Raw genomic sequence first — 13950 nt, 5'->3', positions numbered from 1 at the left:
ATTTTGTTGCGTACGTCCGCATATCAATCCGAACACAGTAATATACCCTCCACAAAGTAGATTTCAAAGCGACTGCGAACGCACCCGTATTGTGACGTCATAGATGACGTCACAGGGGGCGACCGCTTGGCGGCTGGCTCGTGGGGCGAAAACTATGGCATTTCGCCAAAAAAAAAAGGTTGTCTGCGAGAAGACAACCTCCAGACCATTAAATTGAATAAATTATACCATGATTTATTTAAAACGAGAAGTCCAAACTCCGAGGAAAGCTAATTTTGCCAGGCTAGAAGCATGGCTCCTTTCGACAACGTACGGTCGCGTCGAGTTGCTAGTAATGTTTTCATGTCTGGGTCCTATTAACCTTACCTACTACTTAATTTCTTCCATGTTTGTGTATCTGAGTTGAACTTGGCTCTTTCCCACAAAACGTAACATCGATTCGCGAGTAATGTTTTTATGCTTGGCTTCTACTAACCGAAGCTAATACTGAATTTTTTCCTTATGACCACGTCACACTACTAGGCCGAGGCACATAAACAATTGCTCTAACCAGGTTGCTTCTTAAATATTTTCAAATGACAATGTGAGATGGTGATAACAAAAAAACAGGCTGTAGGCTTCTTCTTAGACCAGGTTTCGTTTGGAACCCTCGTAGCTTTAGTTTTAAGTTTACGAATTACGAATGTAGTTATCGCCATCACTACTCACTGCTACATTTCACATTTTGTATAAAATCAACGCATTAAGAGTGCCATCTATGTGCCTATTTGAATAAAGAAATATTTGACTTCGACTTTGACAAATAGGCTCATACCTCCTCATAGCAAGCTCTAGATCCCTTATATGATATAATAAAAGGGACTCAGGCGCAATGGTGACCGGCGCGGTTTTAAGTGATTTTCTGGTCAGGTTCTGGATTTTTTGTAATAATATACCTACCTGTTAGTACTTAAAATTAATAGCTAACAGAACATTTTACATTTTGTTTTTGGCAACAGTATATTATAAATCTACACACAGACGACAGTATATTATAAATCTTTACTAATATTATTATATTATTCGTGTCCAAACGTCCATAGTTGGGCACCCATATCTGGTTTTCTAGCAGTCATTAGATAAATGAATTGAAGACGTAATGAAAACCGTAGTAGGTTCCCGGGACGGTCATTTGCGATTGACAAATCTTGATTGCGAAAGTGTGTCTGTTTTTTTATATATTTACAATCTCTGCACCGATCTATGCACCGATCATAATTAAATCTGGAAAATGGTCATCTCTATTACTACAGTACCTTACATACCTTTTACCTAAAAAGCACCACTGAACAAACCAAATAATTGCCGAAACTGTTCCATGCTTACAAAAATAAACTTTTAGTTCAGGGTTCTATTACAGGGATTTCCAAATCTTAGTCTTGTGCCACTCGTGTCCAATAGCTCTCTTCGACTCGTTTCATGTCATTTGTCCACTTCGTCGGACCAAGGCTGCCATTGGCGGTGCGAGATCGCTATTCCATCACCTTGGAATTCCAAAATCTATCAGTTCTCTAAGCTATTTGCCTCGCCCAGTTACATTTCAGCTTTGCGACTCATGTCGGTAATTATAGTTCGTCTACGGACTACGACCTCATTCCTGACTGACGCTAAGCCTTCTTCTGGGACCCATTATAAATTAAAATTAAAACAACCTACAACGGTTTCACCTAAACCTTAAAACATTCCAATCCCGATTATAAATTACCAATAGCTGGAGTCGCGGTTTGAAGGCGAATTTCGTGTACCTCAGCTTCAGCTTCTTTCACCGAAAACAAACAGTAATCGTTGAATCGAGTCAACCTAGTTAACTTGGTTGGACGATTACATTTAACGTAGTTGAGTACATTGGACTGACTTGGTTGGAAGGTTAACTCTACCACGTCACGGGTTCATACAACGTGTAACGGAATTATGAAAAAATGTTGAAGGGTGCATAAAATGAAAAAAGCATATTTTTTTCAAATATAAACAAATTAAAAACATTCTAAGTGTTTACTTATCACAACCCTATTGAAGACCCACACGTGCATAGTACCTACGCTACGCGACACGTACCAAATAAAGTGACAAGAGTTACTTGATTTTACTTATGCATGTTATGTCAGGGCTGTTTCTTTCAGTAAAAACTATGGCAATGGTTTACTCAAAAACTATTAGCATTTCGGTTTCACAGATAAGTCTCAGAAACAGTAAATAATGTACCTCTGAAGCCTCTGAAGTATAGTTTCGGTTGTCATTAACACATTGTATACGTGGCATGTGTGTAAGTTCAGCTTAAGTGGCCTGCTGCTGTCTGCTGTAGAGTTATGTCCTGCTATCCTGCCTAAATTTATTGAAGACATGATGCCATCATATCTTCAATAAATTTAGGCAGAGCTAAACTGGTACTGCCAATTTAAAACGACTTATTAAAATCGGTTTGGATATGTCAGAGTTATGGTAATAAATAAATCTTCTCATCGAGAGATTTTTGTGTCAAAGCTCGTCTGGGAAAGTACTACCGCCTGCGTGTTTCTGCCGACAAGCAGCATTGTTGCGATGCTGCTGTCTTCCAGTCTAAAGGGCTTGGTTTCCAGTGGAATTACATTACTCGGAGAACTTCTGTACCGTTAAAGCAAGTGATATTTAATTGCTCAAAACGCACATAACTGTGAAAAGTTAGAAATGCGTGCCGGGTTTCGAACTCGGCCCTCCGGTAATTAAGCCCTGAGTCCTGACGACTAGGCTATAGCCGCTTCTGGAGTTATTTATAGAAGTAGAAAATTACTAATGCTAAGTAAATATTACTTTGTTGTGACTAGAAGCAGCTTAACTTTGTAAAGATTATGCAAGGGAGGTGTACAAAATTAGTTGTGGCGCATGAGCCTTAACATATACGATCCTGGTTTTTATACATTATTTGTCATACATCCATTGCATCCTGATATTAGGTATTTTATTAATGTAATAACTTAACATAATAGCCATAGATATCCACGTCAAATTAAATCTTGTATCAAATAAACAAACAAAGTAAAAAGGAAATGCTAAACAGGAGAAGAAACACAAAGATAATACCTTTGTTGCGTACAAATTTGAACATGAAATAATATTAGCCCCTTTTGTCTTTTCGACAAGCAACCGTGTAATCTAAAAGGCCTTTAATGTCCACAAAGGAGATTAGGACAAGAAGATTAACCTTAAAGACCTTATTCAGTGTTTTGAGATAAAATACACAAGGTAAGTTTGTGAGAGCCCATAAAATATGAAAGCGTATATCCTCGGCGATATTCGCATAAGTAAAGCTTTGGTAAACATTAATTGTTAGGTGAGTGATGTTTAGCAAATATCACGTAAAAATTCTTTAATAGAAAATTATAAGTTTGTTTATGTACTTGTTATCAGCACCGACTCACGTATTGCTCCGATGTAGAGGAGTAGCAACGCGCTGCATACCTTGGCTCCCCAGCATCACTCCCTGAAGCACTTGGCGACCTGGGCGGCCTGCTAAGCTTCTGGAGTGAGCTCGGCTGGCTGAAGTGACCCAGCGGGGAGCTGAAACAGTGGCACTACGTACAACGGAAGGTTCCGGCCGACCAAGTACGGAGACAAGCCCAGAGAAAGAAGTAGAAGAAGAAGAAGATGTACTTGTTATCTCTTTAGGGAGTAAGTATAATATATTTTATTTGGTCAACTAGCCGCTCGGTGTGCTAACGTGGTTGGTGTGCGGATTGGTCTTCGTTGAGATTATTATAAAAACTCTCAGGCATGCAGGTTTTGCTCTGCTCAAATTAAAAACGCACATAACTCGAAAAGTTAGAGGTGCTTGCCGGGGATCGAACTCGGTCTCCTCGAACGGGAAGCCAAAGTCTTACCCACTACTATCATCGCTTAACTTGAAATAGGGTTGCAAGTTATGGAAGTTGAAAAGTTTTTGGCCACCTTTTTTGCCTTTAATTTCTCTTTTTTCTTTGCACTATCCCAAGTCGAGTCAACTAAAAGCTAGCATCGCTATTTACACATATAATACAGTTCTAGAAATATGGTCTAGTCTAGATGAAGTCACAGGGGGCGACAGTCAGCAGTCAATATGCTTTATTTTGGTACATAGCGTTTTTGACCAGATTAATAGCCTATCTATAGAAGCGGTTATAGCCCAGTGGGTAGGAGCTCGACTTCACTTTAGGGGCCGAGTTCGAATCCCAGCACGCATCTCTAACTTTTCTAAGTTAGGTGCGTTTTAATTAATTAAAATATCACTTGCTTCAACGGTGAAGAAAAACATCGTGACGAAACTTGCATGCCTGAGAGTTCTACATAATGTTCTCAAAGGGGTGTGGAGTCCACCAATCCGCACTGGGCCAGCGTGGTGGACTACGGCCTAACCCGTTCTCACTTTCGGATGAGACCCGTGCCCTGTAGTCAGCCGTTAATGGGTTGATATCATGATGATGATGATACAATAAATACCTGTCACGATTTTACTATAAATAAACCGAGTTCGGATTGTTTTTGAACAGTATTTATGTTGTCGACACGTTCTAATTAACATAATATACTTATCCTTGTTAAACAATGTACGTTTGTTATTATAACAACAATAATATATATTTAACATAGCCATGTGGTTGAATAGATAAATACATGCAATATAATATCAGTCTAGGACGTTAGCTAATATCACCTATGGATAGCTTCATTGTATCTGCTACGTGATCAGTACTTATTGATATGAATATGAGAGTTGTTGTGATGAATATTAAATACTTACTTGTCTGTAGCGGTAATAGCCTAATTATGTTCACTATACCTTTCCTTTCAGGGGGGCCGAAATTCCGTTCTCTGACGACTGTAACTTTTCGGGCTATATATAAGGCTGAAGAGTTAGATAGCCCATTAACCATAGCCCATTAAGGCTATAAGCTATAAATTATATCATCACGCTAAGACTATTAGGAGCACTAATGAAGAATGTTTTAAAATCGGGGTACTTTTTTTCCTTTTAAGAGCTTCTGGTGCGTACGCTGCGTGAACGCTTAAAGTTTCGATAAAATCATGTATCACCAAATTTTTTCTGTTTTAAAAGTTCTTAATAAAAGTGTGGGACAGCATATGTTTAATTTCAAGTTTGAATTATACGCGGGAAAAGTCGCTTGTTCAATATAACTTGCCTTAACCGTAAAGGAAAACATCGCGAGGAAAACTGCGTGCCTGAGAGTTCTATACAGTGTTATCGTTTAAGTTAAGTTTGTCGACATCAGTTGGCCGACATGAGACCAGAGTTTAATATGGAGCTATAAAAGTTAATAGGTACTACCAATAATTTGGAGCATTAGTTTGAATATCGAGTACGTATAAGAGCGCAAACTCGCCATCAAACTAGTTGAAAAATTTGGCAAGTAATTAAATCTGCGAGCTAATAATGACAGCTTGTTACACGTTCCTGCTAGTCGTTCATTGGCGTATGGCAATTCTTTTACGGTAAAGATGGTTAATTTATGAAATGAGCTGTCAAGGGATATAAGACTGTCAAAATCATTAAACATCCTTAAATCCCGGTTAAAAGACTATTTCCTGTCTAGTATGTAGCAAAATATCTATGTATTTTATGTGTATGTTTAAATAGTAATATGTATTTAAGTTTATATATTGATATTTATATACATTTATATAAATATATATGTTTTTACTATATATATGTAGTATTAGTAAGTAATGTTTATAATTAGCACAATTTGCACTATGCCGTTTTCTCTAATATGTTTCTTCAACCAAAGGTTGTCTGGAGGAGATCGCTTCAAGCGATAAGACCGCCTTTGTGCATATGCATATTATCGTTTTTATTTTATTTTTTGTTAACCTGGTTTTATATTTGTATGTGCAATAAAGACTTTTTCTTCCTCTTCTTCCTAAAATTAAGTTAATATATATGCATCTTAATCAAAATTCTTCTTTGACAATCCTGCGCCGGCCAGCTTCAAAGCTCGGGTCTCAAAATGAAGGGTTTTTTTCATAGTCCACTGCTCTTACCAAGTTTGTAAGTGGATTACACACGCCTTTAAGAACGTTTAGAATAACTCTGACAGCCGATTGGCGCAGTGGGCAGCGAATCTGCCTTCTCAGTCCAAGGCCGTGGGTTCGATTCCTACAGCTGGACAATGTTTATGTGGAACATGAATATTATTCAGTATCTGGGTGTTTTTCTGGATATTATAAGTAGATATTTGTGTATTCATTACAATATTCATCCGTCACCTTAGTACCTATAACACAAACTACATATAACTATACGCTTACTTTGGGGCAAGATGGCGATTGCATAGTTATTAGAACATTGGGTGTTTTAATATGTGTCATACTATACTTATTATTAATATTTAGTAACTCTCAGGCAGCTTTCCTCATTTTCTTTAGCCTTTAAAACAAGTAATATTTTTATTGCTTAAATTAAAAATGCACATAACTCAGAAATGTGAGAGGTGCGTGCCGGGGATCGAATCCCTCCGAAAGTGAGGCCGAAATACTTAACCAAGGCCAATCAGCTATCACCCCTTCGTGCATCTAAATGTAACAAAGAATGAATACACTTTTATTGTACACCACAGAGAAAATTCACAGGCATACATATACAATAGCACAATAAAGCAGAACAATTTGGTGTCCTTATAGCGATCTCTTCCACGCAACCAAAGGCATACGAGAAAATGCTATAAGAATTTGGTTGGCGGTATAAAATATATATATATAAGTAAAATATTATGATTTCATTTTAAATAAAAATATAACTTAGTACATATTAAACAACCCATCAAAAATATAATATACCTATATTCCATACATATCTACAAAAATATAAACATACAAATACTCAACTATAAATGCATAATATAAAGATAATAATCAAAAATAAATAAAAAAGAAATAAAAATAAAAGAACCCTCAAAAAGATATACGATACGAAATAAACAAAATAGATTACAGAGAACATTCCCATCAATGCACGGCCGATACAGACAAATATGAAATAGTGATTCTTTACTCGTTCCTCAAAGGTGCCGATCGTCTGCGCCTCACGAATCTCTTCTTCTTTGGCTAGAAAAGAGGAAGATATTTGTGAGGAAAAAATATTCGTCGAAAAAATTTTTTTACTTTGGAACGTTCCAAAATCCCTACCCCTACTAATATTACAATGTCAATGTAAGTTTGTATGTTACGCTTTCACGCAAAAACTACTTAACCGATCATTATGAAACTTTGTACACATATTCTTGGAAGTGTTAGAAGTAATGTAGGATACTTTTTATCCCGACATTAAGCTCGGTTCCTTTGGGTGATGAGATGAGTGTTTGACGATTTTACACCATAACTCCGACAAATTATAACCGATTTAAATAATTATTTTTGTACTTTAGAGGTTATAATATGTGTTTAATTTTGCCTCAACTGTGGTTGGAGATAGAGGACAGAACTCCTCAGCGGACAGCGGCAAACCCCTGATTTAAGGCTTAGCGATACTGAATACTTTAAATTTTTGTAGATCTGCAACTAACTTTAATGCCACATTCAAACCCAGACGAAGTCGCCGGCAACAGCTAGTAACAATATATTTTTTTAAACTATGTAGGATGTTGTACATGTCCTCCGAGTCCGAGCTCGTTTACCGGATCAGCACCAGTGTCAATCCTTCCATGCGTGGCGGAGGGCATTAAATCTGCAGTTCCGGCTATTTTCAATAATAATAATAAACATCCGAAGTGACAATTGAGTTGATACATAATATGCTTCATTCATTTTTTTTTAATCCGATCTGATAAATTGTAGTCACGGTGCAGTCTAACGTTCGCGTTATCGTAATCATTATCATCACTTTTTATAGTCATTTATGCAAGTGTTTTTTAATAGGGGTTATGAAAACACGAATGTGGGTGATAATAGTTTCACATGAGTGTTTGAATACCTACTGATCAACTTTTCTCAGTGATGTTTAGATCAGTCTAATAATAAAATTACAACAGCCAGTCCTAGTAACCTTATATCATCGACAATAACTAATTCTTTCATCAACGTTTATTTATGTAAGAATTATTTATTGGAGTAGTAATAAACATTTTGTATAGTGAAATTATTAAAATTCACTTGAATATGTTTTTAAATAATGTTGGAAAATCTGGATCCCGATGTACTCGCCGGAACATTTTTATTTACCATTTCCATATATTTATTTTCTATGGAATTCGAAAAATATATAATATACTAGCTGTTGCCCGCGACTTCGTCTGCGTTTGATTTTGTTTTTAAAGTATTCAGTATCGCTAAGCCTTAAATGAGTATAGTAGTAAAATGTGACTGTCAATTAATTACAGACAAATAATTTGCAACAAATTAAAATTGCGACTATAATTAAAGATTTAAGCTATCCTATCTCTTAAGTTGGACCAGACTGCTCACGGTGTGCCAATTTAATTCAAAATCGGTTAAGTAGTTTAGGAGTCTATCGCGGACAAACATCGTGACAAGAGATTTATATATATTAAGATTTAAAATATCTAATATAATAATTTAGGCAAGCGATAATGCGATATGCGGGTAGCGGGCTAATCTTTTAGGCTTTAAGGGGTACAGCAGTTATATTACTGAACCCATACTCCTCGGTGTTAACGTAACATCGTCATACACAATCTCTCCGCGATCAGAAATGAGGAAATCAGAGAGTCACGGGAACACAATAGGAACATCGCAACCCTTTACCCGTAAACGCAACGGTGGTCAGCCGCTTACAAGGTAGACGTCATCAAACGAGTCGCAGGGAGCCGCTGGAAACAAGTGGCCCTAGACTGAGATTGTGACTTGTGATTTTGGAACTGCCTAGAAAATGTAAGTCCTAGATATGTCCAGCAGTGGACGTCAATCGGTTGAAGTGATGTTGATTTAATACCCCCGTCGGGAATTGAAGCCTTAAACTGCCACTGTTATAAACACAGCGCTTATCAATAAACCAGGGAGGTAGTCAAAGAAAAAACAGCGTCCTTGACCCAATAAACAAAACGTAGTGAATGATCGAGAACATCCGAACACAATTGTTAATTTGCGGATAAGCTATACATCACACTTGTCACAACGGCCGCAAGATGTCATCATTCATAATCAAACAGCTGCTCGCAAATGCCTTGACTTCTAATTGCTTTATATTCAATGTTGATTTTACTGTCCCCTTTTTAGTGTTCCGTTCCTGAAAGATGCCAACTGATACCCCGATTTCTAAGCCTCTGCAGTCTGTCTTTCCGTCCGTTTGTCTGGCCAGGCGGCTTTGCACATGAACCACAGAATTAAGAAAAACCAGAATCCTCATTCAGCCATTATTACATGCATTGTATCCAAAAACTGTGTCAACGTCTCGTTACATTTCGAACCCGTGGAAAGTTGCTAGTCCACAAACTTTCCCAGTTTCCCCATTTTGTGGTAAACGTTTAGAACTTCTATCCAGCAATGCACTGTTATAGGCTACTGATGCATGATTTTGTATCATGTAAACATCCTTAAATCGCGGTTAAAAGACTATTTCCTGTCTAGTATGTAGCAAAATATCTATGTATTTTATGTGTATGTTTAAATAGTAATATGTATTTAAGTTTATATATTGATATTTATATACATTAATATAAATATATATGTTTTTACTATATATATGTAGTATTAGTATGTAATGTTTATAATTAGCACAATTTGCACTATGCCGTTTTCTCTAATATGTTTCTCTAACCAAAGGTTGTCTGGAGGAGATCGCTTCAAGCGATAAGAACGCCTTTGTGCATATGCATATTATCGTTTTTTATTTTATTTTTTGTTAACCTGGTTTTTTATTTGAATGTGCAATAAAGACTTTTTCTTCTTCTTCTTCTTAAAATTAAGTTAATATATATGCATCTTAATCAAAATTCTTCTTTGACAAACCTGCGCCGGCCAGCTTCAAAGCTCGGGTCTCAAAATGAGCAGGGTTTTTTTCATAGTCCACTGCTCTGACCAAGTTTGTATGTGGATTACACACGCCTTTAAGAACGTTTTGAATAACTCTGACAGCCGATTGGCGCAGTGGGCAGCGAATCTGCCTTCTCAGTCCAAGGCCGTGGGTTTGATTCCAACAGCTGGACAATGTGTATGTGGAACATGAATATTATTCAGTATCTGGGTGGTTTTTCTGGATGTTATAAATATTTATGTATATTATTCATTATAATATTCATCATAGGACGGACGATTGGCGTAGTTTGTAGCGACATTGCTTTCTGTGCCGAAGGCCGTGGGTTCGATTCCCACAACTGGAAAATGTTTGTGTGATGAGCATGAATGTTTGCCAGTGTCTGGGTGTTTATATGTATATTCTAATTATTTATGTATTATATTATTCATAAAGATATTCATCAGTCATCTTAGTACCCTAAACACAAGCTACGCTTACTTTGGGGCTAGATGGCGATGTTTGTATTGTCGTAGTATATTTATATTTATTTATTATCCGTCACCTTAGTACCTATAACAGAAACTACATATAACTATACTATGTTTATATTTAACTTATATATATATAAGTTAAATATAAACATACAAATATTCAACTATAAATGCATAATATAAAGATAATAATCAAAAATAAATTAAAAAGAAATAAAAATAAAAGAACCCTCAAAAAGATATAGGTACGATACGAAATAAACAAAATAGATTACAAAGAACATTCCCATCAATGCACGGCCGATACAGACAAATATGAAATAGTGATTCTTTACTCGTTCCTCAAAGGTGCCGATCGTCTGCGCCTCACGAATCTCTTCTTCTTTGGCTAGAAAAGAGGAAGAGATTTGTGAGGAAAAAATATTCGTGAAAAAAATATTGTTGCTTTGGAACGTTCCAAAATCCCTACCCCTACTAATATTATAAATGTCAATGTAAGTTTGTATGTTACGCTTTCAAGCAAAAACTACATAACCGATCCTCATGAAACTTTGTACACATATTTTTGGAAGTGTTAGAAGTAATATAGGATACCTTTTATCCGGATATTAAGCTCGGTTCCTTTGGGAGAGAGGGTGAGTGTTTGTCGATTTTACACCGTAACTCCGACAAATTATAACCGATTTAAATAATTATTTTTGTACTTTAGAGGTTATAATATGTGTTTAATTTTGCCTCAACTGTGGTTGGAGATAGAGGACAGAACTCCTCAGCGGACAGCGGCAAACCCGTGATTTAAGGCTTAGCGATACTGAATACTTTAAATTTTTGTAGATCTGCAACTAACTTTAATGCCACATTCAAACCCAGACGAAGTCGCGGGCAACAGCTAGTAACAATATATTTTTTTAAACTATGTAGGATGTTGTACATGTCCTCCGAGTCCGAGCTCGTTTACCGGATCAGCACCAGTGTCAATCCTTCCATGCGTGGCGGAGGGCATTAAATCTGCAGTTCCGGCTATTTTCAATAATAATAATAAACATCCGAAGTGACAATTGAGTTGATACATAATATGCTTCATTCATTTTTTTTTAATCCGATCTGATAAATTGTAGTCACGGTGCAGTCTAACGTTCGCGTTATCGTAATCATTATCATCACTTTTTATAGTCATTTATGCAAGTGTTTTTTAATAGGGGTTATGAAAACACGAATGTGGGTGATAATAGTTTCACATGAGTGTTTGAATACCTACTGATCAACTTTTCTCAGTGATGTTTAGATCAGTCTAATAATAAAATTACAACAGCCAGTCCTAGTAACCTTATATCATCGACAATAACTAATTCTTTCATCAACGTTTATTTATGTAAGAATTATTTATTGGAGTAGTAATAAACATTTTGTATAGTGAAATTATTAAAATTCACTTGAATATGTTTTTAAATAATGTTGGAAAATCTGGATCCCGATGTACTCGCCGGAACATTTTTATTTACCATTTCCATATATTTATTTTCTATGGAATTCGAAAAATATATAATATACTAGCTGTTGCCCGCGACTTCGTCTGCGTTTGATTTTGTTTTTAAAGTATTCAGTATCGCTAAGCCTTAAATGAGTATAGTAGTAAAATGTGACTGTCAATTAATTACAGACAAATAATTTGCAACAAATTAAAATTGCGACTATAATTAAAGATTTAAGCTATCCTATCTCTTAAGTTGGACCAGACTGCTCACGGTGTGCCAATTTAATTCAAAATCGGTTAAGTAGTTTAGGAGTCTATCGCGGACAAACATCGTGACAAGAGATTTATATATATTAAGATTTAAAATATCTAATATAATAATTTAGGCAAGCGATAATGCGATATGCGGGTAGCGGGCTAATCTTTTAGGCTTTAAGGGGTACAGCAGTTATATTACTGAACCCATACTCCTCGGTGTTAACGTAACATCGTCATACACAATCTCTCCGCGATCAGAAATGAGGAAATCAGAGAGTCACGGGAACACAATAGGAACATCGCAACCCTTTACCCGTAAACGCAACGGTGGTCAGCCGCTTACAAGGTAGACGTCATCAAACGAGTCGCAGGGAGCCGCTGGAAACAAGTGGCCCTAGACTGAGATTGTGACTTGTGATTTTGGAACTGCCTAGAAAATGTAAGTCCTAGATATGTCCAGCAGTGGACGTCAATCGGTTGAAGTGATGTTGATTTAATACCCCCGTCGGGAATTGAAGCCTTAAACTGCCACTGTTATAAACACAGCGCTTATCAATAAACCAGGGAGGTAGTCAAAGAAAAAACAGCGTCCTTGACCCAATAAACAAAACGTAGTGAATGATCGAGAACATCCGAACACAATTGTTAATTTGCGGATAAGCTATACATCACACTTGTCACAACGGCCGCAAGATGTCATCATTCATAATCAAACAGCTGCTCGCAAATGCCTTGACTTCTAATTGCTTTATATTCAATGTTGATTTTACTGTCCCCTTTTTAGTGTTCCGTTCCTGAAAGATGCCAACTGATACCCCGATTTCTAAGCCTCTGCAGTCTGTCTTTCCGTCCGTTTGTCTGGCCAGGCGGCTTTGCACATGAACCACAGAATTAAGAAAAACCAGAATCCTCATTCAGCCATTATTACATGCATTGTATCCAAAAACTGTGTCAACGTCTCGTTACATTTCGAACCCGTGGAAAGTTGCTAGTCCACAAACTTTCCCAGTTTCCCCATTTTGTGGTAAACGTTTAGAACTTCTATCCAGCAATGCACTGTTATAGGCTACTGATGCATGATTTTTTAATTAGGCGTATGTAACCTTCTATTATGTAACATTGCATGTCAAATTAAGTAATGGCAATCCACTGTACACTTAACCATTATGCAAGACCTTATTGACGTCCATTTTGCGATAAATGATTATTATTAGGCAGTGGCATTAAAGTACAATTCAATGAATCGAGAAACCGAGGTGGTAAGCGATAAGGTAACCAGAGGTGCTGTTACCGGCTTTTTCATCCGGCGTTGTTCTGAGAAAACGCATTAGATGGAGGATGGTTCTTAAATTTAAAGATGGCACAACCAACCGAATAACAGAAAGTCGAATGAATGTCGGAATACCTGGCCCACTGTATTCCTCGTTCGATTGAATACAATCAAAAATTCAGGGCCACGTCCTACCATCAGATTTTGCAATTGTAATAACTCACGATATAACAGGAATATTATTTTGTATGTAAAATAAAATACTTTTATTTTAAAGCGGTGATAAGACCCGATATACGAGCGTCAAGCATGCTCGACACATTTCATTTGTTATATTTTGCTGTTCAATATTTTCCAGAATTGACTTCGGTTGGTGCAATCACTCAACCGCTTGGTATATTTTGTGCGCTTTCGAGCAATTTTTTTATTGTCTTATTAACCTAATACTATTTTCTTGTTTACATTTTGTGCGGTTGGTTGG

This window comes from Pararge aegeria, chromosome 14 (assembly GCF_905163445.1).
Source record: "Pararge aegeria chromosome 14, ilParAegt1.1, whole genome shotgun sequence".
Classification (NCBI taxonomy): domain Eukaryota; kingdom Metazoa; phylum Arthropoda; class Insecta; order Lepidoptera; family Nymphalidae; genus Pararge; species Pararge aegeria.
Note: the sequence above shows the minus strand (reverse complement) of the source record.